This window comes from Struthio camelus, chromosome 1, assembly GCF_040807025.1.
Source record: "Struthio camelus isolate bStrCam1 chromosome 1, bStrCam1.hap1, whole genome shotgun sequence".
In the NCBI taxonomy this organism is placed as follows: Eukaryota; Metazoa; Chordata; class Aves; order Struthioniformes; family Struthionidae; genus Struthio; species Struthio camelus.
In genome coordinates this window covers 15,591,848-15,618,267 of record NC_090942.1, presented here as the reverse complement: position 1 = coordinate 15,618,267, position 26,420 = coordinate 15,591,848, and the positions used below count along the sequence as shown (strand labels likewise).

At 39.6% G+C, this 26,420-nt stretch overlaps 1 protein-coding gene across 9 annotated transcripts in view; it reads left to right on the top strand.

Moving 5' to 3' along the window:
• ATXN7L1 (ataxin 7 like 1) overlaps positions 1–26,420 on the top strand; it is a 124,457-nt gene that overhangs the window by 5,190 nt on the left and 92,847 nt on the right. The window contains exon 1 of one of the 9 annotated variants that reach the window (XM_068930159.1): positions 2,938–3,346. The exons of the other annotated variants lie outside the window; for them this stretch is intronic. The gene's annotated coding sequence lies outside the window, so the exon portion shown is untranslated. Of the gene's footprint in view, positions 1–2,937; positions 3,347–26,420 lie in introns of those variants that run through there. 9 annotated transcript variants of the gene reach the window in all.

The window sequence follows — 26,420 nt, the reverse complement described above, 5'->3', positions numbered from 1 at the left end:
AAAGGAAGAGAAAGAACTGAAATTATGAGGAGATTGTGAAGGAAGAGAAGAAAAAAACAGCTGGTTAATGTAAGCATAGGGATGGGATTTGATTTGATTTTCTTTGTTTACTAGTGGTTTGTGGATGGTGCTGTTTGTCTCCTTTAAAAACATATCAAACAAAAACTGAAGAATAAAGCATTTTTGTTTTTCCTTTCTTTCATAGCCACCTTCATCTTTCATCTTCTAGAAGTGGTGGGGGATGTTGGGAAGGGCTGAGAGGGAAAGAAAATAATGATGAAATTTTAAACGCATACCCAAAAAGAAAGAGGTTATCAAATCTGGATCACCTTGGTTGGTGTTTCTGGTTGGTTGCTTGTTGGGTTTTTTGTTATTTTTTCCAATGGTCGGAAGAGAAGGGTGAGTGTTGCATAATTTTCCTTCTCTTCCCTGTAAGATAATCAGGTCTTCCAGAGATACTGGTTCTTAGAGAGATAAAATACTCACGTGGAGCTCAATGAGTGAAAGAGCTGAGAATTGGCAGATACAAAACCGTCGTCGTGGTCAAGAGAAACTTTCTCGTAGCGTTTGTTGAGGAAAAAGAATAATGAGGAAAGGTCCCAGTGTGGGGGCTCTATAGGATGAGGAATGACAGTGGGATTGAATCGCCTGTGTTCTGATGTTTAAACGCCTGATCGATTCGGTATATGTTCATCTGCCTCCAAAAATTATTAATTAATTGATTTGTTTCTTCCTCGGACAGCTTCTGCAAGGCCGGGGGGTGGCTACTGGTTGTGGCTGTAGCCACATTGAATATGTCTCGAGGAATGGGGAAAGAGAGAGAATGAAACATACCGCGTAGTGGTAGGATGGTATGATAGTGTGATGTTAGAGCCCAGAGATTTAGTAAAAATTGTAGCTTAGTGTTACATAGTTACTTTCTGAAACCTGGAGTCTATATTCTTTGGCTCATCAGCCCACAGTGGGAAAAAGTGAACTAGTGATAACACTCTCTGATCAGAAATTCCACGTTTGGAGTCCACGTTTTTGAAACTGTCGTTCTATAAATGAATTATTAAAAATTGACTTTGTTAGGTGACTGGCCTCTAAAATAATTTATCCTAAGATACTAGCAATTTTCTATTTTTTTATTTAGGTTGTCCTTGAGATTGACAGTTGAAAGAAATAAAACTACAATGTTGACAACTTTTTTTAATTCACGAGGCAACTTTTTTCAGCAACATGATTATCTTTTCTTACTTTAAATAACCTTGTTGAGATCAAAATATGTCCATAGGATAGATAAGAATTTAATCTTTAAGGTTGCTTTAACCTGTCGGGGGAAAGTCTTTGGCATGGCATATATTTTGATAGAATTTGGGTGGTATTTCTCCCAGTACTTGCACAACAATTATTCTGAAGAGATTAGTTCTCGTTTAGTTTAAATTTAAGATTTTGGGGGGTGGGGCAGGGGAAGACACAATAGCAGGGAAACCATGTGTGGTACCGGCGCTAAAGATCCGTCTCTGACGTTCCCTTACTCACTGAAGTTTGTAACAAGACTTCAGAGGAGGAAATGACACATGTGTACTAGCATGCACCCTAAGCCCTGCTGTCACCACAAAAAGTATAGTAAGTGTTGTATCTAGTTTTGACTGAGATCTAGAAACAAACGTGTGTGTGTTTTCTTATTGATCTGCCTGTGTATGTGGTTAATAGTTTATGAATGAAGTATAGGTTTCCACATATGAAGAAACACTAGACGAAATAAGAGTTGAACACTGTGCTGCTGTGGAAAAGAATAATGTCCTTGAGGTGGGCCTTTTGTTCCTAGTTAGTTAAAAATGTCCTAGTTAGGACCTCATCAGGTTCTTTTTTACCGCTGGTGCAGATGTTAGCTTTCTGACCAAAGCTAAGGTGTATGAGGTCAGAGCAGTGGAAAAGCCTATAATCAAAACTTTTTTTTTTTTTAAGTTGTGGGTCACAGGACTTCTGTAGCAGAAGGCTTAAATTTTTGGTAGTCCTAGTGAAAGTTTAGATTTGTAACACTGCACCATTGCTGATGAGGATGGCCTTCAGAAGAAATAGTATGTAGATATGGGTATTCCAAAGAGTGAGCTCCACTGTAAAGTTATATGAGTGCTGTGACAGCTTGCTATAAAGAGTAATTTTGGAGTAGTTAGCAAACAAGAGATTCAGTTTCTATGAGTGTGGATTAATACTGGCTTACTGGATGTCTCTATATAGCATCCAAGTTCAAGGACAAGCTGAAGTACTTCTGCACCAAGTTGAACAGCTGATTCAGGAGTTAGTAATGCAGGATGCCAGGAGGAACTGGTGTCTTTAGGTGATTTGCATGCCAGAAAACCTGTGGCTAATGCTGTAGTGAAGCAGTAAGGGTGCTTGGCGGAGGTCTGTCAGCAAGTCTGTAGCAAGGGTTCTTTGATTCTCTTGCTAAATGAGAAAGATAGACCCTGAGTAGTCTGAGAGCAGGTAGAACGATCTGGTTTTGTTCGTTTTATCTTAGTGCTGAGCAGCTGTCTGAGCTGACTCAGATTGAAGATGGGATCCAAGACAGTTACTTAAGACAGATGGGGGGCAGAAAAAGCAATTGTTGTGTGCATCAGTTCTTTCTTTTCCTTTTTTGTGTTCCTTTTTCTGTGGCTGATTGTTAATGATTTAAGGGACTGTTGTGCCGTAACTTGTTGTATGGCTTATAAAAAGTTTTGCATGAAAGCCGCTGACGTTGCTGGAGAAGCAGGCTTCCTGTTTGCTCTTGGTCTTGTACTCAGTAGAAGTAGAGATGCCTTATGTTTGAAATGCTGTGATTATTATTCTGCAATTTCCTTTCATATTTTACTAAAGTATATTTAAAATTCAGCCCATAAGCCCAACACATCTTCCTGTCTTCTGCATTCTTGACAGCAATTCAGAATTTAGAATTGCTTGGTCTTACTCTTTTTGGTGTTTGTATATGTGTGCAAATATAGAAAAAGATGTGTTGGAAAAAAGAAGTGGCGTTCTCCCAGATCAAAAAGGACATCTGCTAGAAGTAGCAAAGAACTCAAAGACAAAAGTTCTAGGTTCTGTTGGTACCCGCTTATGTCTAGCACAGTTCACTTAATCCCCAGGCTCCTACTGAATCATCTGTAAAACGGAAGCAGTTGCATTGTGACAGAGCTGCACGCAGTACACAAGGCGTTTAGGCTTGCTTCCCTTTCCGTTCTCATGGAGCAGGTTTTCAGCAGAAGAGAGAGAATGACTGATGAAGAAACTTCAAGATGCAAGAATGACTAGCAAAGGGCAAGAGTTCATGGGGGCTGATTCCGTGTGTTGATCTCTTCCCTTTCCTCCCCCCGCCACCTTGGTTTGTTGTGTTTATAATTCTTTTCTGATATGCAGTGGGACATACACAGGGGAGATGCACAGGGAGCTACAGTCTCTGCGAATGTTAAGTTATGTTCAGATTGGACCCTGCTAACTTTGTACAAGTAATAGCTGCTAAAATGTTTTTTGGAGTAAAATCAAAAGTACCTCGTCCACCAAGACAAAACAGGATGGGTGGGGCCTCTTCAGTGGCAGAAGAAGGTGATTTGTAGCCTGTCATTCTTGTGAGCTGAAATGATCAAAAGGAAGTAGAGACTTACAGAAATGTATTTCATCATATGTTTTTAATCTCTAGTAGGTATTCTGTCCTCAGTGGCCTTTATGCTGGCCACATGTGATTTTTGCAGGTTAGGTAACATTATCTGTAGCAGGTAGCACCTCTAGATGTTTTTAAAGCTCTTCATTGTGTCTCGTGAGATAGGATGCTACTAATAATAATCTGAAAAGTTTGTTGGAGCCACACTGCCACAACAAGCATTGACAGAGCCAAAACCTTGCTTATTTGGGGCTGTTGGTTAGGACAGTTATCTGGATGAACATAAGTTGTTCTTCTGTTACTGCAACAGTTAAGAAGGGGCTATTGCTATCTGTGTGCTCCTAATGTCTAGCAGCCCCGTCATGGGCTAGACCTTGTTGTACGCTCCGCCAGCAGAGGGAAGGCTTGTGCGCGTTGCGCGTGTGTGCGTTGTGCATGTGTGCCTGTTATGTTGTTACTCTGTTGTGCCCCAGAGTTACTGTGTTTAATACAAGGCAAAGCAGGAGTATGATATTGACAAACAAAAGTTCCTAATTGCTCAACAGGCTAGGTAGTAGACTTTGTACGCTAGTAGCCTAACTGTCTTTTGTCAGAACTGTGGAAAGGAAAGCTGTAAGAAGATATGCAGAGGGTAGTGAAGAAGCTTTGCAAGTGCTTGGAAGATATCTTTACATAAATGTGGAAGTTGGCCTGAATGAAGTTTTAGACTGGTTGTTAACAATTTCATAAATGGATACTCACATCATGAACCAGCTAGAAATGAGAGCAAATGAGGTGACAGCAAGCACTGTATAGACACTATAGTATGCGTAGGACAGAGAAGCCTGGACAGCAAAGATGAGGAGTTTATAGTGTTTAAAGTTCAAATGGAAGGTTGCGTATAGAAGGATGCAGAGCGAGTAATGATAGATCAATATGTCAAAATAGAAAAATCAGGTTTTTGAATAGTGTGAACAAGGATAGTGTTTGTGAGTGCCAAAGAGAAGAAAATTGCACAGTAGTAACTACTGTGAGACGAAGACCTGGCCCACAGCGTTAGCTCTGAAGATGTTTAACAAAGATTGTTTTTTTTTTTATCCTAAGAATACAAGACAGGAAGAATCACTTAGATACAGATGTAGCCTGAATAGCTGAACCAAGAGAAAAGTCATTGTTAGGGGTGACAGGTTTTCATATCTGAATGATGGGCAAAATGATAATGCTGTCCACAGTGATCGAGAAATGAGGGTGGGAGAGGTGAGATCTAAGTTTTGTTCTAGCTGTATGGAGCTGAAGCTGACAGTTGCTCAGTGACGAGAGATATCAGAAAGATAGGCTGAGATCTTTGTTTAGACATAAATCTGCTCTGCATGAGACCTGTCTCCGTAGGAGCTGAAATTGTGGATGAAATTCCCAGAGATAAGGGAAGGGCAAAAGACACATCTCAGTGGAGCCCTAACAGAAGATGAAGAGGGGATAAGGAGCTTTCCAGTGACAAGTGAACGAGTTGTTACAGGGAGGAGGGGAAGCAGGAGAGGGTAGAATTGTGGTAGTAGGAAAAGGAGAATGCCTTAGAGGAGAAATGAATTTGATTTTTTTGAAACATGGGAAAGGCTTATGAAGGATGGAACGGATGAACTTATTTTGGTGTTGCAATAGGCTTTTTAGACATTTTAGTGAAAATAGTTTCAGTGGAGAGCAAGGAACAGCTGAAGAGAATTAAGGCTGGACTTAGAGAGGAGGGCCCAAATGACAAGTGCAGTTTGTCGTTAAACAGTTCATTATAAACTTGCAGGCAAAAGAAGGATAGAAAGAGAACTAGTGTACTTACAGAAGCAAGGAGTGAGAGGTAGATTTCCCAGCGTGGAAAAGACTGACTGAATGTGTAACTGCTCCGTAAGAGGAGAAGGAGAAGCTGAGCAGAAAAGTAAGGAAGGAGATATGAGGAACTGGGTGATGTGAGTGAGGCAACTGGAAGGATTTGGACAGATGTGTTTTGCACCTGTGACAGAAGGAAGAAGGGAGAGCTGTAAGGAAGAGAAAGGGGGTAGGAAGAGAGAACCTGAAATGATTTTTTCTGACTCTCTCTTGGAATAAATATTTGCATTCTGTTGTGGAGAAAGAAATGGATATAAGAGAAAAGGTTTGAGGAGTGAGTCAAAAGTAGGAGGAAAAAAGGCTGAAATTGCAGGTGTGGGTTCAGCTCTACTGGAGAAATGGCATGGCTTAGTAAGCCGCAGGGGAGAGGGAGAGAGTGAGAATGTGTAATAACCTCCTTTCCGGGCTGGTTTCCTTTTCCACTGCAGATGCTAGGACAGGCAAGAAGAAAACAAAGGAAATGGATATTTAAGATGAGCAAGGGATCAGGGCAGGTGGAGTTGGACCTAGTGGTGGGAGAGAGAGGCAAAAAGGGTGGAAACGGAAACGGGGAAAATATTGTATCACTGTGAAAGAGGGTGGTGTCCTAGGTGTACTTCATCGTGAGGGTGGAGTCCATCAGAAGCAGTGGGATGGGAATGAGGGGCAGTGCTAAGAGAGACAGCTGATGCCATTCAGAATATGCCGGTTCAGCCTTTGGTCAGTTTTAGATGAAAAATTATTTTTGGAGATGACTGGGTATCACTGGCAGTTTGTCCTCTCAAACAGCCCTGTCTTTGAATCCATAAGGTACCTTTAAAATGCAACGCCTTTACGAGGAGGAGGATTTCAGAGAAATTGAGAGGTTATTGCCTTTAAGAGGAGGAGGGACAAGAGTGTGTAAACCATGGCTTTGGCACGCTTCTGCGCTTTGGTCACTGGTCATATCTGTCACGTGGCCTGAAGGACGTGAACAGAGTTTGCTTGCTGGTTTCTAGCTCAGGAGAGCTGTTCTTCACAGTGCATCATAAATAAACGTATATTTACCTGATCCATCACACACTGATACTGTCTTGTGCTTCCTGCTCTCGGAGCCAACACAAGGCCATACGATTACGTTATCAGGGACTCAACCCAGGCTAATAAGTCATAGAGAGCAGGGTGTATCCTCAAAGCTTGGGCACAATGCTGCAGTTAACATGACTGTATGGCTTTTGCTTGTCCTGCAGGGCAGAGCAAACTCGTTTCAGGCAGGCATGCTTTATGATGCAGAATCTTTTTTCTTCTGAGAAAGTGGAGCTTAATGATTTTTGAGGTGTTATGTGGAGTGGCTGTCATTTCTGATACCTGACTTCTCAGTGTTTAAGGGGTTAATCTCAGGTTTTCATGTCTCTTTAGTAGATCTAAACAGCTCTGAAAGGAAAGACACAAGAAGAGGAGAGTGCTGGGGGGAAGAGTTGTCTGCTCACACATAGAGGACTGAGCTGATCCTTCAGCTTGGAGGGCTTTAGTTCATTACCTGCCCTTCTTTCCCAAACAACTTTCTGCCTGTCCCTGTGTGCTGTCAATGTTCAGGCATCCCAAGAATTGATAGAAGTCGCCTCGCAGAGTTACTGAGAATGTTTGTTTAATGTTTGTAAAAACATCTTTGCCTTCCCTAACTGAAGGGTCTCTTAAGTCCAGAGTGGTTTTTGTGCACTACTGGAAAGTTTTAGATTCTAATCTGTATTCATGCTTTTGTTTTATTTTTGTTTTTATAAAAGACTTGGAGGATCTTGGGCAGGTACACTAAGAAATTGAATGCATAGTAATTGAAAAATATAAGGAGGAATTACAGAAAAAAAATGTGTAAGTTGTGAGCCAAGTATAAGTCTATATTTTCCCTAGAGTTTTTGTGCATTCTGTGGTTGATGTCGGTTTTCTTCAGCTGTTCTCATATCTCACGACACGCTGGGTATGTGTGTTACCAAGCCTTGCAGGTATTCAGATTCTAAAAGAGATAATGCAGCTTTGAACATGTTGGGGTTTTTCATTCATCAGAAAAAGAAATCTTACTGACTGCATCTCTGAACAAGGGGATGCTACAAGTTTTAGTCTGCAGTTTTTATTCTTGTTTCCTGCCTTTCAGTATACCTATTACTATTCTTACGGTTTGTTTTTCCAGTTCTTTGACAAAACCAAAGGTACTGTAAATCTTTATTGCTTTTCTGGCAGATAAGAGATGATTTTGAATTTGAGTTTAAAAAAAAAAATTTTTTTTACTGAATATATATTTGGAAAAGCTCTAAAGGGACGTGAAACTTGTTGTGTGATTAAACGCTACAGAGCGTAGCTATAAAACATCTAAGAATGGCAGTTTTAAAAAACGAAGAAGATGATGTGGTCTTTATACCAGAGAGCTTGCAGTGTACTTCAGACAAAGCCATAAGCAGTATGAGACATAAAAATCTATCTATGAATCTTGAAAAATTTCATGCAAGCAGGCTATTTTAAGGAGGAATTTGAAGGAGGTAGAGAATAATTAGCTGATGTGGAGGAAGGAGGCATCAAAGCTGATAGTACAGCACACAGAAAAGCAGTGCACAGAACAGATTTCTAGTGAAAGCAGTTTATTTGTGGGTTTTTTTTTTTTAAAGCTTTCCCTATTGTGTTAATATTGTCTGACTATTGGAGATGGAAAGTGAAACTAATTGTAGTTGTCAAACTGAAAAAAATAACATAAATATTGAAAGGTAAATCTTAATCTTGCTTAACCCTGTTCCCTAAACATGCGCTCTGTTCTCCAAATACCTCCGTAAACGTTCCCTTTTTTTATTAGGCTCCACTCATCTGTATTCTTGAATCATGCCCCAATGTTAGTATTAGCCACAAGGTGATGAGAAACTAAGACAATGTGTGTGCAACAGCATTTGTCGTTGTTTCATACCGCTCCTCCTTCTTCTGTATTAGTTCTTGTATGTCCATTTGTTCATATGTTTTAGGATCAGAGGCTAAATGAGATATGAAGTTCTAAGCAGCTTTGACTCTTGTTACGGCCTTCCATCCTTACAGTCTGTCTGCCTTGACCAAATTCCACTGAAGTTTGAATTTATTTCGGGAGGTCATCATCCAACCCCTTGAATGTGGGCTTTTTGCGACAGGTTTCTAAGGGTACCATGTGCAAGCACAGAGTGCTGTGAGAACAATACTTAAGAGTGTGCTTTTAAAAGCTTATTCATTTTAATGCTCGGAGGTTATGTTTATAACGTCTGAAAAAGACTTCCCATGTTCAAAGTCATAAATAAAAGCTGCTTTGAGTGATGATTAAAAAAAGACAGTGTTCTAAAGGAAGGATGTAAAATGTATGATTCATGTCTACAGCATACCTGAGTATCACTGTGATGAGAGGCAGAGGGAGCGAACGAAATGGGAAGAAACCGTGCGAATAGACAAGCTGACTACAGATAATGTTTATGTATCACCTTTCACTGGAAAAAATTCTGAAGTCTTCTACCAGCTATGTGCAGAAATTAATCCATTTATCATTGAAGTGTGTGTGAGTGGAGGGATCTCTGAATGCAAATGTGGCTGCTGTTTAAAGCCTGATCCCAGCCTGCACTGCAATTAAATGAAAGAATTCTGAAAATCATCTGTGTACTAACAGGGTATAATACAGTTCACACTGAAATATTTTATTACATAATGGCAAGGAAAGGAACAACACCTTATTTTGAAATTACAGGGAGAATACAGGTGGGCAGTTGTGTGGTGGTGATGCGGCGCGTTCTTTTTGTTTTTTTAATACCTTTTTGACCAAACCACATTACCTTTACCTGTGAGAGGTCATGGTGTACTTCAGTGACTAGTGCTCTGTTAATCAGTTTCCTAAAGATGATGCCACCATTGACACCAAATTTTGCTCATTAAAATTAAGCAGTGCTTAGAGTGTGTCATCTTTTGAAATACAGTATCAAAGTTAATCTTCTCCCAAAGAATGGCTAATATCACCCAAACTGAGCTTGTGAGAGTAGGCCAGTTCTTATTGTAGCAAAGAAACCAATGTTTCACTAGCATATTTTAGCAAGGCACCACAAATACCAGTGCTTTTCTCTCATTTTAAAATTACTTAAAAGTAGAACTTGATGTTACTGCTCCAGAAGCCAGTTTTCTTGTTTCTTTCCTGCACAAGCAAACCAGCTTTATCTTCTTTTCTGTACCTGCAGTGCCAGTGAGGACCCTGGATGCTTTACCAGAAAAGGATCTGATCTTATCTTGTTTTTTTGTGGAAGTAGTTTTCCCACATACTTTGCGATAGTCCTTGGGTTCTTTTTTCCTCTAAGATAGAAAGGGAAACTAGCTGGCAATCCAGTAATAATTGCTGATTATAACTGGCAGTTAATTTTCACTATATGGGTAGATTTGTAACATTAGCAAATCCTCCATAGCTAGCCTGCAGCCCTACCTTTTGTCTCGTGGAACACGGCCTCCAGCCTAAAGCAATTCTGCATTGTGCCAGCTGGATTTTGCTGGAAATAGTCTACTGTGGTCACCTAGCACCTCAAGAAGTGTATATACAGGTATGCATCTGAGCTCTGTTGTGCAAATAGACTGAGAGTGGTGAGACTATTGAATGAAACAATAGTTTAACAAGGTAGCTTTAATTTAGGCAACTATTACATGACTGTAACGTAATCTTTTTCTTTGCATTTTTTTCTTGCAAAAAATGCAGGCATTTATTTAATGTATTCCACCATATAAACAGCTTCTGCAATGGGGGTGAAAAATTAATATGTTCTTCTGTTTAACAAATAGAGATAGATTTGGTCATGGTCCATTCTGAATTTGTTGTATTAGGAGGAATTTATATCTAGAATATAAGTAGGGAAGGAAGAATTACCCTGGAAGGCTGATTATTTTAAGCATTACTCCTTGTGCAAACCGGCCTTGGAAAAGGCTGAAGGTGCAAGGCTGGGAAACAGAGAGTAGGAGGGGAGGTGGGTATTACTACTTTTTATACAGCTTTACTGAAATGCTATATCTCATTCTGGTGCGCACACTTTAAAAAGGTGTTGAAAAACTGGAAGGAGTTCAGAAAAATCTATATTAATTTGGGGTCTGGATAATCAGCTTTAGGATGGAAGATTTAAGAAGCTCAATCTATTTAGTTTATCAACAGACGGTAGTGGCTACCTGATAAGACTGTAAGTACTTAGACAGGGCGAAGGTATCTGACAGTTAGATGGTTCTTTGTCGACTGGATTAAGGGGATTCTCATGGCTGAAAGCTGAAGCTAGATCAGTTCAGACTAGGAATAAGGTGCAGTTTTTTAATGATGCAATTAAATAGGAACAGCTTATCAAGGGATGCAGTAGATTCTCCGTTGCACAAAATCCTTGCATCAGGCCTTGATGCTTTCCCAAGAAGCATGCTTTAGGCAACCAGAAAGCTTGAGCTTGAAGCTAGTGATGAAATTCTATGTCCTGTTTTAATGTAGGAACTCAGTCCAAATCATAAGGAAGATTTCTTAGTTCTCCTCCCCTCAGAAGCTTCATACATGTTAAAGGCTTCTTTTTTTAAATTAGAGGTTCGTGTGAAAGATGTTAAGATCTTGTAGGTGATCAAAGCAAAATGGCAACTTTCTAGCTGAATGGATTATAGGGAACTGTCCTTCAATAACATGTGAAAGACGAGGTACCACTTTCCATTTTACCAGGAAAACAGAAAGGGAATCAAAAACACAAATGTTCCTCCATTCATTAATTGTAAGAATAATTTAATCATTTACCAAAATAACTGTTTGCCTTCTCAGTAGCGTTGCAGACAGTTTGGGCCTTCTCTGCCTAGTTTGTATAACTGAGAGCTGGGCCTGAACGTCTTTGGTTTTGCCTTGTTTGCAAAGCAGAGCAACCTTTATTAACGTGTTTTTCCTGGTGTTGCCTTCTTGTCCCTGGATTTGTGAGGGCATGGCAGGTCGATCTTTAAGGTAAGCGATTCTGTAATTTCTAATGAATTATATGAGAACTGTTTTTGTCCTGGTTTGGCAAAAGGAGTCTCCTGAAGGACTTTAGCATTTAAATCATTCAATTTGCCTCCTTGTTGCAAAATCAGGAAATAATCAGTCTGTGTGAAAGTGTCACCTCTTCTTTTGATTATACCCATAACGAGGCCAATCAATGCAGATTTAAGGTACAGTTCAATTTATACAAGAGTTTTTGTGTATGTGGGAAGCGCCTCACCTGCTTTCCGTGAAGACATGCCTAAAGAAGTTTCCCCGATCTCCGTGGTCCTATAACTCTTGTAAGCATTGTATACAAAATGTGTGAAAAGCATATGTACTAGAACTCCAGTTTGTAAATTCTCCTGTCTCATCCCTTTACCAGTATTGCAGCTTGCAAAATGAAGATGCTTGAATGAAATTCTAAACGAGAAAATACTTAATATAGGATTTCTTTTTACAAAATGTTAGGTTTCTGGGTCTGCGCGCCCAACAAAAACCTAAATAATTTCAGGACTGCAAAATATTTGTTTTTAGCCTTTTTCTGCACTTGCAAAGGGTAAAACAAATTATGAATTAAAAGATAAGGTTTCCCCCAAATGTGTGTCAGTGTGTATTTTGTTCTAGAGATATGAGTTTTGTGTGCATAAACTCAGGCTGTTTCTGATTGGGAGTGTCTGGGGTCATACATGTCCTGTGCTACCTTGTAGTAAGAGTCTTAAAGGTCCAGTGACCCTGATTCTCCCTCAGTTCACTGTTGCTGCCTGTGAGAAGGTGACACAGCTTGGCAGGTGTCTGATCCATCAGTTCTTAGTTGAGTAATTACAGACTATTTAGAAGTTTGCTCTCTGAATTGCACATAGTCTGTTCCATGTGTAGTGAGCTACTGTGTAGTGATCTACACTTGACTGTGTTTGGACTAAATATTGCTGTCATGTTCCCCTCACTGTGTAGATCCTTCTACCAACAGTTTCGCAAATGCTGGACTTAAGTCATGATCTGCCCTGCAGGATACTAACAGTTGTGTTAAGAACAAGCAGATGTTTGGTCTACTTAATCTTCATCAGCGTCATTTAATCCACACCTCGCCCCCTGCATTCAGGTAAATGATCTCTGAGACTATGGCAAATAAGACAACATCTTATTTTCCTGCGGAAAGATAGTATTTGCTTTGACATAAAGCATTAATAGCTTCAAAAAGGATCATTTCTGATATGAAAACAGCAGGTCATGAAAGAGACTGATATCCTGTCATAGGGACAGATAACATAACTTTTTCCTCCAATTTTTATTTTACCTGCCCGGTGTGGCAAGCCAAGCAAGTGGTTCAGTGGGCGATATAGGCAGGTCTATCTTACAGTTGCCATCAGATAAAAATAATCTTTAAATGTATGGAAACTCTATACCGTAGAAAGCTTAAGGCTTCGCCTTCCTGTGAGATGATGTTTCTCTCGGCTCTTGTTCAAGCAGAAAGTTAACAGCCCCAAAGTTCTCATTTCTCATTTAGTTCTACAGGAACGAGGTAAATGTTGGGGGAAAAAAAAAAGTGCTCTGGATTGTCTTTAACAGTCTTGAATTCTAAATTGAACTGGACCTCATCTTCCAAAAGTTGTATTTGCATTAGGAGAAACAAGTTGTAGAGCTCCCAGTCTTCACATAGCACATGACAGCATCTCCTTGAATTTTATGCTGGTGTGCTACACATCAAAACCAGGACATCTTGAGTGATGTGTTTCCATGTGGTTGTGAAGCAGCCCTTCCTCCCTTCCTCGCTCCCCGTAGCAGAACATCAATGTGCTTCTCCGGGAGACGAAGGACAGCTGTCACTTGCTTCAGAGGAATTCCTGTCCTGAAGGGCATCTTGTGGTGGAGCTCCTTAGCTGTTGTGAAACAACATGTACTTGATGTGGCATATAGGTCAGATGCCAGCTCCAGGAGAGGAGTATGAAACCTGTGTGTCTGATTGAACAGAACCTCGCCTTTCTGCCTGCCAGTCACCTGCTGAGAGTGCCACACTGACCCTTCAGGAGGAAGAAATTACGTTGACTACACAGTGATTCTTTAAGCAGCTGTAGTCAGCGCAGGTTCTACAGCGTGGGCTTTGAATAGTGCGGGACTGAAACGCTTTGTGCCCATGTGGGAGCTTAAGGATGCAGAGAGCTAGTGCACAATCCTGACAGTTGAATTAGGCCATCTTTCAAATTGTGTGCTGGATGAACTGGCAGCAAAGTGTAGTGCAAATACACATTTGCAGTCTGAAAAAGATCTAAAGCACGCAAAAAGGTTAGTGAGAACAAGATGAAGGATGGCACTACAGCTTTGGCATTTTTATGTGCTCAAAACGTACAGGCAGATTACAGCAGATATCCTAAAAGTATTTTTTTAGAAAATTCTCTGTAGTGATGTTTGGGTTTTTGAGATTTTTCTTAAGTATTTGATGATTCAAAACGGCCCTCTTTTGTCAGGCTTCTGTTAAATTCCCTCACGTATCTTAAAACTTCTGCGCGGTTTAATGAGGGTCTTTTTGCCTCACTGAAAACTGCTTTTCATTTGTGATGAATTGAAGAATATTTGCCCTTTTTGTCTGTTCCTGCTTTAGTAATTTGAAAGAAATACAAGAAGAAATGAGAGTACTGCAGGTTAGTCTTTCTTTTGGGGTTCGTTCTTTGTTTAAAATGTCTCTTTTATAGCAACTGATTTTAGCTATAAAAATACATGAATTACATATTCTTTATGTGGAACTTGTTTGGGTGTTTGGTCGATATGTGTATGTACTACATAGGAGGTAATTTTTAGATGATCGTTATCCATTATCACTATTTCAGATGGAAAGTTTCTCTCACCATGGGTGGCTTCTTGAATTCTGCCAGTGATATTACAGCAAAATGAACATTTATGAAAGAGTGAATGACTGAAACATGAGTTTGTATAGATATGAAATTTCCATGTGAGTACTGCTTTTAAAAGAAGTCTAGTGCTTGAATAGTATTCACTACCAGTAGCTAATATATTGTTTTTTGCAGCTGTTAAAAACACTTTGGCCTTGTAGATACTGGCATCTAGACACTTTTTTGAGCTAACCAGGTGACTGGTAGTTGTCATCAGCTGTCAATTAAAGATTGCTGATGGGGCCTCAGTGTATAGGGGTCTTCCCCTATGGCCTGGAGACAGTGATCTGCCCAGCCTCGTGCCACTGTCATTGGGCATTACTGTTTTGTTTTTCTCTGCTTATAACCTCCTCCAGGATTGTAAGAGTTAAGTGAGAAGTTTGAAAGGGAGTTTGAAAGAGTCAATTTTCCGATGTCCTACCGAAATAAAATGCCTAAAGTCGGGAGATTTTTTTTTTTCTCTCTTCCAAAAGGCAAATAAGATAAACATGATACTTCTCTGTTCAAATACTGTAGCCATACTTTAAGGATATTGTTGTTTTATTTTGGTTTGACTAACAATTTAATTTACACTTTCAGAACCAATGAAACAATTTTAATGCTGTAGTAGCACACTTGTCTAAAGCACTTGGCCTGCTGTTAATCAGTTAAGCCTCTCGGGCCTTCTGTGGCACTTTACAGATGGAGAAACAGAAACGGGGAGAGGCCAAGTGACTTGCTCCAAACATATAAGATAAATCTCCGGCTCTGTTACTAGAGAGGCTTTGGTTAGATGCGCCTTCATTTGGAGATTTTATGAGACCGAGGTAATTTAAAAAAATTACTGCTTGTAATTGTAGTACATAGCACATTTTCGACAACATTCCCAAAAGACCTAGATGCTGTTATTTACGCAGCGTGGTTGGTTACCTCTGTAAAGAAGCTACATCCCGGTTTCCTCACTTTGAGTAGCCGTTGATATGTATACGAAGAGCAAGATAGTGGAGGCCGAGATACAGTATGTGGGAACTTGGAGACTGAGACCAGTGACAGCTTCATGTTGTCTGCTGCTAGCAGGTTAATTTTTAATACTTCCCTCATTTGAGGAGAAAAAACTATTCTCTTCCATATCTTTCCAGAAAGCGTCAGGCTTATTGGGGTATCTTACAACAGGGGTTTTTTTCTTCAGAAAAGTTGTCCTTTTTTTTGTTTGTTTGTTTTATTATGTTTAAAATTATGCTGAACTTGCAGTCAAACAAAGCCTGCTAGGTTCTTAGCAGAGCCTAGATCTCTGCCCAGACAGCACTGGCAAATTCTTACCTTGGATTATACTATTTGTACAGGTGTAACTATGGACTGCGTACTGTAAATGTCTAACCTGTCTATGGAAGTTTCACATAGCTCAGATTTCTGTTTTTTCTCAGAATTTCCTCTTGGCTGCAAGCATCTGGCAGAGTGGCAGCTCGATGTCACTGTATATGTTCAGTAGCTTGGAGGAGGATTTCTCTCAATTTTTAGTCTGTATCGGTTAATTATTTTCTTCTCATTAGAGCAAACTGACTCAGAATGGTCCGATGGAGTTGGCTAACTCAAAGAGTCATTTTGCAGCAAGGAACTTGAGGATTCCGCTAGTACATGATATATTCTTCTGCTTGGTTTTGAGCTGCTCCTGGCATTCTCTGTAATAGATTTGCTTCTAATTGAAGTAGTTTTTGCAGGTGAGAGGGGACAGAGGGCTGCAGGTGAGAGGAAGTTACCTGAGAGAAGAAGACAGGGAGGAGGAGCAGCAGGGGGAGGTTTTGCACCATAGTAGAGTTCTGGGAATCTCTCTTCTAAAGTGTCTGGGAACGTGCCCTGGCTAGGAGCTTTCCCTCTTGCCTCGCGTGCTTTATGTGTAAGTGCTTCAAACATGCCTAGTGGGAAGACTGTGGGAGCTTGCAAATTGCCAGAATGTGCTTGAAGGAATCAAGAAGCGTAGTAAATGATTAAATTTTTGTTTGCTTGGAGTGTCCTGAGTTTGAATGGTGCCTGGGCGGGCTACTGATGGATTGATTACATTTCCATTGAAATGTGTGTTAAGCCCTCTGCGCATCAAAATAGAGGGCAAAGTTTTCACTAACAGCAGGGTAGCTCCCATTATGAATGATCTTGCTCACCTTGTGTGTCCCAAAACCTTTCTTAAACGTTTAGAATTTTGACTGCTTTGAAATGAGAACACTTCTCTTTCATTTACTTTTGGAGGCTTTAAAATGTATACGTCTTCTGAATATAACTGGAAGCTGTGCAGACAGATCGGTGCGTGTCACTAAGGAGATCTTTATGTCCTTGTATGCAGATGTCATGATGATAATGTAGTCATCCAGTCATTCCAAGATAAGTTCAGGCCTTTGTGTGTTTGTTCTGTAACATTATTAAAGTGAAATCTGACTGCTGTATTTGAAATAACACTTGATACTAGAACTGAAAAGCAGTCCTTTATTATTTTTAATTGTTTATTTTTGCCAAGAAAAATTATTCATATGGGAGGAATGCTTTAATTTTTTTGGTAGAATTCTACCAGTGGCAGAGATGATTTTATTCATAACTTCATCAGCAATTTTGCAACAGGTTCAATGTTTTGTAACACTCTCTTTCCACAGAGGAATAAAAGTCCTTGTAAGGTTATTGAAACATGCAGTTGTAAAGCGCTTGCAAATTACCTTGGAATGTAAACAGTGATTCTAAGCTCGTTATATGAGTATGTTATTTCAATAAGAACTGAGGTATGTTTTGGTAATTAAGTGGACAGGAATGCTTACTTTATCTATATTACTAGCAATTCTTAATGTATTATATTTCCTCTTTTTTGATTGGTGCCTTTTTTCTTTCTTTCTTTCTTTCTTTTTTTTTTTCTTGGCAGGTGAGAGGTTATCATTTTGTAGTTTATTTCTGGTAGCTACACTACTGATACTGAACCAAAATAAATTGTTTGTGAATATAATATGTGGCCAAATCTATCAGGCACATATTATAGCCGTGGCCAGCTTCTGAATTCTGATTAGTTGATTGTTGCAACAATCAGTCTCCGGATTTTACAGTCTCCTGACTGTAAAATACAACTCTTAAACCATGTCCTCTCACTTCGTGTAGGCACAGTTCTAGGCTAAGATTTTGAATCTAAAGAAGGATCTTACTTATGCTCACGATGAGAGCATTGTGGATGAATTTAATAGCTAATGACTTTGATAGCGACAACCATAAAATGCACTTGTTGCATGACATGGAAACTGCTTCCACTTAAAATGATAAAGAAACAGAATTGAAATTAGTAAATTTTGTTTCTGATTTGGTCAGGAGAAAATCATTTCCTTTTCTGAAATTCACTAACTTAAAACTAAGATAAGGTTAAAATTGTGTAGAGAATGTGGTAATATTACAAGATTGAAACAGCTAGAAGGATGTCGCAAGTATCCTTCAAACAAGCACTGCAAAAGTAGGAAATTAGAGGTAAAGTTATAAATTCAGACACTAAAGAAACTCATAAAATCAGTGAAGAAATTCATAGTTAAGGTATCCAGACTGCCTTAACTCTCTTGTGTAGTTATACAGTAATTATGCAATCCTGATGGTTTACTCAAGAGTATGTGTTTCCACATAACGATTTTTACAGCTCTTGGTGTTTTTTTCCCATTGCAGAAAAAATATTTTAATCAAAATAAACAGTTCAGTTTTATAAAACTACAAAGATTTTTGTTTCTTTAATGCTTACAATTGAGAGACAACGTTTAAAATGTGGCCATCTGACTCTGTTTACATATCAAATAATTTACCTCACTTGAACTTGGAGACTTAAAAAAAAAAAAATACATTTCGAGGTATGAAAGCTGTATTTTGGTTTCTTCTGGCCATGACAGAAGCTTTGAAGATACGTTATATGTTAACACTGTGCAAAGCAATGTGCTCTGGTTTTAAGAGTTTTCCTTAGGCAGAGACTTTCTGTCAGGGAAGCCTGAAAAAACAAATGGACTGTTCAGATTTCCCACTGTGATAATTCTGAAGTATCCTTAGTTTGTGATAATCTCAGAAACAGAACAGTGTTTAATTGTGGAATAGTTTGATAGTTCATTTACAAACTCTTCATTAACAAAGAGTGTACGTTAGCAATTGGTATCTCATGCCACTGAGATACAGAGTTCAACAAAATCCACATTTGTTGAACAGGAAGCATGTAATGAATGTGTGCATTTCTAACTTGGATGCTTTTTGAGTGATACTCCAGATACATCTGTAGCGTGAGTATATAATCTTTCCTTGTGCTGTGCTGAGTGAGGTGGATGTTGCTGCCTTTTTCCTATACTCAGACATTTAACCTTCTTTACAGAAAGAATTTTACCTCCTCTTTAGGTTAGAATAGTGAATCTATCTGGCGTTATATTAAACGTCATTAAATACATGGACCACGTTCATATCTCGCCCAACTGCTGCCAAAGTCCCTGAGGCAAGCAGCTCCCGCAGCTCTGGCTGCTGTGACAGCGTACACAGTGCAGCCCTGTACTGAGATACTTTGGCTCTCTCAAGACGTGTGTACCCCTTTCACGCTGGAGGTTACACAAGCAGCTTCAGAGCTTGCATTTGATCCTCGGTGAGGTTCCACGTGGAGAACGTGCGAACAATTCTCAGTGGCTGTTTTCCTCCAGGGGACAGATGTTCACTTACATGGCTGTTATAGCATATTTAAGCTTTTTTTTTTTTTTTTCCCCAGATGAAACATTGTGGTAGGAATTCGCTGACACTTATATTATTGTAATTATTACATATATTTGCAGATGAGGTGCATATGAAGATATACGTAATAATGAAAGTATGTATTTTTTCTTGCGTGGTGCTTTTCATCAATAAATCTGAAAGTGCTTAGTTAGGAGTTACAATGTATATAATTTTCTATGCCTGCAGGGAAAGCAACACTAAGAATTGGTTTTCCCACTAGGATAGCCAAAGAGTGCAGGATTTTGACTCCTCCTCCATCCACTGTCCTTTCTGTTGGATTGCTTGGTATTTGGTAATGGTCCTCCAAGGACCCATACTGTTACAGTAAATGGGGGTAATCTTTGTTCTTTGTAATAGTTTAGAGGATATTTTTGTTTGACAAGATTGGTGGAAAAGAGCTCTTCTTAAGTGGTCTCTGTCCAAGAACCCTGATGGCTTTTTACTGCCTTATGATGTTGCAGTGTACCTTAAATACATGAGACAAGATAGTGCATTTTTGCTTCTCTGTCTTAGTTTTTCTGTCTTTCAAGGTGTTATCACTGTTGAAGCCAGGTGTGTATCAGAGAATTGAGAGTGTCTCTGAAGAGCTGCGTGTTGGATTGTATCGAGGAAACCTCTCATTCAAATGACCCTATAATTAGGTAAATTGTGGAGTATCGGGAGGCAGAGCAGACTAGAATCCATGTTTATTCAGCTTTTCCTCAAAACACTTCAAGAATCAGTCTCTGAACAGAACCGTTTTGTTGATGTTAACGGTTGCAGAGCTAGCACAACACTATAGTACTGGCTGAAATAAACGAACAATTGCTTTACATCGTCCAAATCCTCAACGCAGCGTAACGCTGGAAGGGAGACTCCTTCTAAGCAAGGTTGACAGGCATCAAACTAAAGCATAGGAAGTGTTAAGTGGTCCCTTCATCTCAGTAAGTCGTTGTTAGGTAGATGAGATTAACCTGTGAAACTGGGTGCTGGTGAAAGCATTGGTTCTGGGGCCAGCTTGTGTCGGAGAACGTTCTCGTTAACCTTTCTCACTGTTGCACTTACAAACGTGCGACTGTCACTGAACAGACCCGTTTTCATCACCTTCTCAAATCTCAGCGCAGTTGTCTTTGTGCATGTTCCTAGAACGGTCTTAGCTCCCCAGTCATAGAGCCCTTCATATCCTAATGTCAATCAGGTATCAACAACAAAGTTTCAGTGTGCCCGCTAGGAGGAAAACTGACTCAAATGGTTGTAAATCTAAAGGCAGGCTCATTAACTCAGTGATCGTATGACTGTAAAACATTATTTTTACTATGAATGTAAGCGTAACACTTACAGAATCACAGAATGGTTGAGGTTGGAAGGGACTTCTGGAGATCATCTAGTCCAACCTCCCTGCTCAAGCAGGGTCACCTAGAGCATATTGCCCAGGATCGCATCCAGACGGGTTTTGAATATCTCCAGGGAAGGAGACTCCACAGCCTCTCTGGGCAACCTGGTCCAGTGCTCTGTTACTCTCACAGTAAAGAAATATTTCCTCAGATTCAGATGGAACTTCCTGTGGTTCGGTTTCTGCCCATTGCCTCTTGTCCTGTCGCTGGGCACCACGGAGAAGAGTCTGGCCCCATCCTCTTGACACCCTCCCTTCAGATACTTGTACACATTGATCAGGTCCCCTCTCAGTCTTCTCTTCTCCACGCTGAACAGGCCCAGCTCTTGCAGTCTTTCTTCATAGGAGAGGTGCTCCGGTCCTCTAATCATCTTTGTCGCCCTCCGCTGGACTCTCTCCAGGAGCTCCATGTCTCTCTTGTCCTGGGGAGCCCAGAACTGGACGCAGCAGTACTCCAGGTGAGGCCTCCCCAGGGCTGAGGAGAGGGGCAGGATCACCTCCCTCCACCTGCTGGCAACACTCTTCGTAATGCAGCCCAGGATCCCACTGGCCTTCTTGGCCACAAGGGCACATTGCTGCCTCATGTTTAACTTGTTGTCCACCCGGACTCCGAGGTCCTTCTCTGCAGAGCTGCTTTCCAGCAGGTCAACCCCCAGCCTGTCCTGGTGTCCCTGCACTTGCCTTGGTTCAACTTCAGGAGGCTCCTCTCCGCCCAGCTCTCCAGCCTGTCCAGGTCCCTCTGAACGGCAGCACAGCCTTCTGGTGTGTCAGCCACTCCTCCCAGTTTAGTATCACCAGCAAACTTGCTGAGGGTGCACTCTGTCCCTTCATCCAGATCATTGATGAATACATTGAACAAGACTGGACCCGAAATCTGAGTCAGCCTGCTGATTTTTGATTAGGTACAGAGGTCTTCCCGTAAACGGAAAGGTTTCTCAACCTCCACAAATAAGGAAGGCTGCGCTACCTTGTAGCATCTGTGTTGTGCCCTGAAGTACTAGGCAAGTACTAGTAAGTCATTTCTGCTGTGAAATAATTGAAAGTGAGGTAACATTACCCAAAAGAATGAGCTAGAAAGTTTGTTGTAGTAGTCATATACTTAAGATAGAATTAGGAAAAACAAATATTTCTCATTATTTTGGGTTGTTAATGCCCCCCAAAATACCTTTTCCTTCCATCCAGGAAAAAACTCAACTCCAAATACAACTGAAGCTTTTCTAAGTCTCTACTTGAGAATATGAAAATGAAATTGTTAAGTAATTTTGTATGTGTTAAATGACATAGCAAGAATTACATAGGTGCATGTCAGAAAATGATTTGGGCAATACTCCGTATGTGGCACAAATTGAAATAAAATAGTAATGTGATTGAACTATTAAACTACTTCATTAAACGGAAACATCCCCATTACTAGCTTTTATGTTAGTTTGTATGTCTCTGAGTGACCGTATTAAATTGAGAACTTGTATTATGAGGATGTACTATTCAGCATAACAAGTACAGAAGATCTTGTTTTGATACGTACCAATAACACACACATTTGTTTTCCATTGTTTTCCATTTCTTTCTTTTGCTGTTTCAGCACTACTGGGTGTCCAGGTTTCTTCAAGCTCAGTCTTTTAGTTTTGAAAGTCTTCAGAACTGACATTTTCTAGTATTTCAGAGAGGGAAATACTTACGGTTTCTTTTATTCATTCTTAACTAGTAGATGACGCTCTTCAAGTTTCTTAAGGCCTTCTTTTTTGCATGACTTAGCAACAGCAACAAATCATTTTCTCTCACCTAGGCAGTGAGTCTTAGGATTGTCTGAGCGCTGGGGTGAACCACAGAGAGGCTTTAAATTGTGGTTGATCCTATACTTGTAACAAACTATAACTTTGTTAGTATTACCCCTGGAAGTGTTGAGTAGGTAGGAGGAGAATACCTTTGAATGCAGCCTGTAGGTATGTTCTTAGAAGGTTGTTATTGAAGACTCGAGGGCTGTGTTAGTGCCCTATGGACTTTTCCTGACCCTTGTGCCGTGTGTGACAGTGTTCTTCTGCAAGAGGCATGTCTCTCAGAGGTGTAAGAACTGAGGTGTGCAACAGGCTTTCAGTGTGGACTCAGTTATGCTCGCAACACTCTGCATGCAGTCTCCCTCTGTCCCTTTGTGGACAGGGAAGAGATGATTGCATTGCCAGAGAGTACAGCAATGCTGGAATAGTTTGTCTATAGTTAACGTGCTTTACCAATAGTAGCATATTCTTCTGGAAAATGTTTGTGGGGTGCATGTAACTATACTCTGTGAATCTCAGTGTAAAACCAAAACTGATGATATATCGATTTTTCAGACAGTAAAATACGTGATTGATCACGCTTTCTAGGATAATTGTCCCCTTGAGAGCAGAGTTCTTAAAGCAAGAGACCTGTTTTCTAGAGTTGCCACTTCATGGAACTAAAGGCTAGTCTTTAATCTGCTGGAGATACTGTCTTCTGTTTTAACTGTTTTATCTTAATGCCCTTACGGTAGGGTTTCTGTATGTTGAAACTTTTTTTAAAAGTTTCTCATTCGTATTTCCACATCTTGCTATCCATTAATGAACTTTCTCTTTTTTTTGGTACCATCTTCTAACTGAAGTAAACAGTGCAGTTTAAAGCTTTCAGCAGTCCCTCTCCCTGCACACCGACAAGAAAGAGAAGAAAATCCATGTCATTTGTAGTTGTTGGTTGGAAAAAGAAAAGGGGAGACAGCTGAATGTATTTAACCTTCTAGGTGCCATTTTCTAGTATTTTGATGTATTGACTACAGAATTTTTTACCTGTACTATATTTTCTGTAACAACCTACAGACACATTTGAAGCTGCAAGTTCACATAGCATTTGGTAAACAAATACTAAGGAGTATGTTTGGAAGTCCCTTTCTGTGGGTATAGGGGTTCGTACACATACAGAGTGCTGTAAGATGAGGACCTTTGCCTCTCTAGTTACTGTAAATTGCCAAACAGAGTAAAGGTATGAAGGAAATGAGGTGCCTGAATGTTTCTAAGCCACTTATATGTTCAGGGTCTTTTTGAAATATAATGTGAAATATATCATTTCAGGGAAGAGAAGAAGGCAGGTATAACGTGATCTTGTTGTAGCTGAAGGTAAGTTTTAGGAGAGACTAGTTTCATGAGAGGCAGTATTCCTGGAGAGAAGGGTTGTTAAAGGTGTAGGAGGCAGTATGGTGTAAGGGCACAGATAGTGGCAGAAAGAAAGCGGTATAAAAGAATCGGCGTGAGAATTATTTGCGTCCTTTTAGAATAGCAGTAAAATGTGTATATTTTCAAGTGATATCCAGGTGCTGATTAAAAATGAACAGGAACCTTGCATCTTAAGCAAGAGGAAAGTTCTTCATTTGTAAGGTGTTCTTTGCCTTTGGTTTTTGTTGAAGGGAGAATTGGAGTAACAAAACAGAAGTACCTTTGGGCTTGGGGGTTATGAAGAGACAGGCGGTTAGTAGAAAAAATTTGAAATTGGTACACGTTGCTGCCTAGAAAGTGCCATCTCTAAATTTTTGTAGTCAACTTTTTCATGTTGCAGATTGCTTCTCTTGTAAAATGCATATGTGTTGTAAATGTCATGAGTAATTAGGTTCAGAAGGTGCTTCTGATTGCTTTGAGGTGCAAAGTGTTTAGTTACATTTGACTTTTCTTTTAGTGATGCTTTTAAAGAGCTGACAGCTCCAGAAACTGAAATTGGCTATAGAACAGCTAAATAGCAAATTATCTCAGAGTGTTTTTTGATGTCATTTGCCAAAGATTAGCTCAGTCTCTATCGATTATTTTCCTGATCTAGCTGTGATTATATCTGTTGGGAAACTTGTTCTTAAAAAAGTTAGTTATGTAGTGGCCACCAAATATTTAATAGATGCTACTAATCATTAGCCATTTGCTTTAAAGTCGCAATCTAATTGTAAAAGGTTATATATTCCAAACTTGCAGTTTTTCTGGGTATTACATCTTTTTCTTAGATGTACTGAAGCAACAGGGTTTTTTCCCCCCCGTTATTTGTCATAAAAAAAATAACAACTTGCTTGTGAAAATGTGCAGAATACTTTGGGAGAGGAGGAGTTAGGGTTTTTGTAATGATAACTTTATATTGTTGGAGAACTCTGAAAGCAAAAATCAAAAGAAAATTGTTTTCTTTATAGAGTATTTAGAAGCAGCTATTAATCAACAACATGATTTTTCTTGGGCTAGCAAAATTTTAAAATACTTGACTTTTCTTGAAGTGGGTTTTATTGAGTTTTTGATGTGTTATGAGACAAAGAAGGCTGTGTTTCATTTCCTGATTTCTCCTGTTCTGCTAGAACAGAGCAGGAGATAAGATTTGGGAAAGATTTGGGACCTCAATGTCTATAGCAGCTTGACAGACAAATACAATTGCTCTACTTAGGCAGCAGTGGAAGAATCACTTTCTCTTCTTTCAGATTTAGTCCATACCTAATGGTAAAAGAAGAGGAGAAACTAGATTTGAATTTTCTTTGAGTTTTCTGCTGGCTGAGTTGTAAAGAAATACTGACTTTCTTCAGCAGTAAGTAACTTAACATAACACCTGATGAAATGAGAACGGCATATGGGTTTGTTCTTCCTATATATGGACAAACAATGGCATGCTTAGTATTTTATAAAGTGACATTGGTGAGATTACAGTTTTTATTTTTCCTCATTTACTATTTTCTTTGCTAGAAAAAATTGAATTGACTCATTAGTCATTGTGTTAGAAACACTTTCTTGATACTATTGTTAATATTATTGTTATAAAAGTTCGGTAACCTTGTTGGTAGGGACCTAGGCTAGAAACCCATGAAAACGTTGTGTTTGTAGGACTTTTTTTTTTTTTTTTAACTTATGCTCCTACTCAAAAAAGCAGGGTTTCTGTAAGGAATACCTAATAAAAGTTTTATTCCATAATGTCAGCAAAGAAGAATATTTGCTGTAACTATGTGTGTCGCTTGGATCAGAAAACGCTTCTTTAAAGATATTAAAATTTCTTTAAGAAGTCTTTTGTGATAGTATCACGGTTGTTGCACAACAGTTCTAAAACATACTGAAAATTATCTGATTAATTCCTTGTTTTATGGTAATAGTGAAGTCCCAGCCAAAATGAAGGGCCCCATTGTGGCTGCAGTGTATGGACAAATAGTAAGAGAATGCTGAAAGGCAGCAATCTAAACAGACAAGGCAGACAAAGACCATATTATCCCCATTTTAGAGATGGGATACTGAGGCACAGAAAAATCTAATCAGGGTCATACGAGAATATTGTTGTGGAGCCAGGAATCCAGATCTGGAGCCAGATCTCCTTCAGTCCGGTTGCGGTGCCTTAATCCACAGAGTTGCTCTTCTGCAGAAGACAATGTAGCTTCCCAAGCTAGTGTGTGAGTGCCAGTCATGCCTTGCTGAGCGTTTGAGGAGAAAGCACCAGTTGAAGAATTAAGGTCTATTTCATGGCAGTCTGCACAGAAGAAATAGGAGTTACTTTTTTTTTTTCAGCACTGGACTTTCCTCCTGAGGACTGTTTGACTCCATAGTCAATGTATTTTTGTTAGTGTGTATTGACAAGAAAATGTAAGCAGAAAACCTGCCATCCTTGTGGTATTTCGTTGCTAGCACTAGGGGGGAAAAAAAAGAAAAAAGTGGGAGAGATACGATGAAAATATGAATAAATATCAGAGGAGTTTTTTCTTTTCAGCTTTATTTTTCAGCACACTTTATATGCATTACAGCTACAGTTTTAACAAGTGGGGAAAAATAAGGAAAAAACACTTCAGTACTTACAGATCAGTAAGTTAGAGTAGTACAGTGGCTTTGCAGTTTGAAGGAGGGTTATTTATTTACAACAGAAAACTTCAAATCTTTACACTAAGGAAGTCCATGTAGAAACCCTGCTGGTTTGAGATATGCAGCAATAGCATACCTGCATCATTAGCAAATGCTTATTTATTAAACTGAACCTTTAGGGTTTTTGTGCTGTAGCGCA